Genomic DNA, 1,079 nt, shown 5'->3' with positions numbered 1-1,079 from the left:
CAATGACCCCTCTTTCCCCCTCCCTCCCACAACTAGTAAACCTTGATCTCTATATATTTGCCTATTTTATATATTTCATATAAGTGGGATCATATAATATTTGTTCTTTTGTGACTATTTCACTCACCATAACGTTTTCAAGTTTCATTCATGTTGTAGCATGTATCAGGACCTTATTTCTCTTTATGACTGAGTAATGTTCCATTGTGTGTATGTACCACATTTTGTTTATCCATTCATCTGTTGGTGGACATTTAGGCTGTTTCCACCTTTTGGTTATTGTGAATAATGCTGCAATGAACATTGGTGTACAAGTATCTGTTTGCATTCCAGCTTTCAATTCTGTTGAGATTTACCTAGCAGTGGAATTGCTGATTCATATGGTGATTCTGTGTTTACCTTTTTGAGAAACTGCCAAACTGTTTTCCACAGTGGCTGTATCTTTTTATTATTTTTGTGTTCAGGAATATTATAAATACCTCTTTCAATGTAAGAGTTAGAAATGTCTCTGCCATTTGTCACAATTTTCACTCTGTATGTGTGTGCAAGAGCATATGAATATTTTTGAACAACACAAAAATACAAAGAAAAGTATAATGAAACCCCACATATCCATCACTTATCCCTAGCAAATTTTTAAGTCACTGTGTAAATCAAGAAAGGGTATTTTGTGATAATAGAGTGAAGAAGAGAAATGTTTTCCTGGAAAAGTTCTGTTTTAACCTTTAGTTTTCTAATTATAAAGTTATGATGTATTTGTTAGTAAAAATAATGGAAAAGTAAAAACTAGAAAGCTAAAATCCCCCATAATTCCATCCCTATAAGAGTGGCAACTGGTAAAGGTTTGAGTTGGAATTGATGGTAACTTTTTTTTTTTAATTCTTCCAATTTTTTTCTACGTACATACTAACATGGAGGTTTGTTGTTGATGTTGCTGTCATTTTTAACCAAAATGACATAGTACTATACTTACTATTTAACAACTTGTTCTTTTTGGTTAACACTATATCATAGACATCTCTCCGTGTCAGAATATTTAGACCTACTTCATTCTTTTTAATGGATGAACAGAATTCCAC

The sequence above is a fragment of the Trichechus manatus genome, unplaced genomic scaffold, assembly GCF_000243295.1.
Source record: "Trichechus manatus latirostris isolate Lorelei unplaced genomic scaffold, TriManLat1.0 scaffold00063, whole genome shotgun sequence".
Classification (NCBI taxonomy): domain Eukaryota; kingdom Metazoa; phylum Chordata; class Mammalia; order Sirenia; family Trichechidae; genus Trichechus; species Trichechus manatus.
This window is presented reverse-complemented; position numbering follows the sequence as displayed.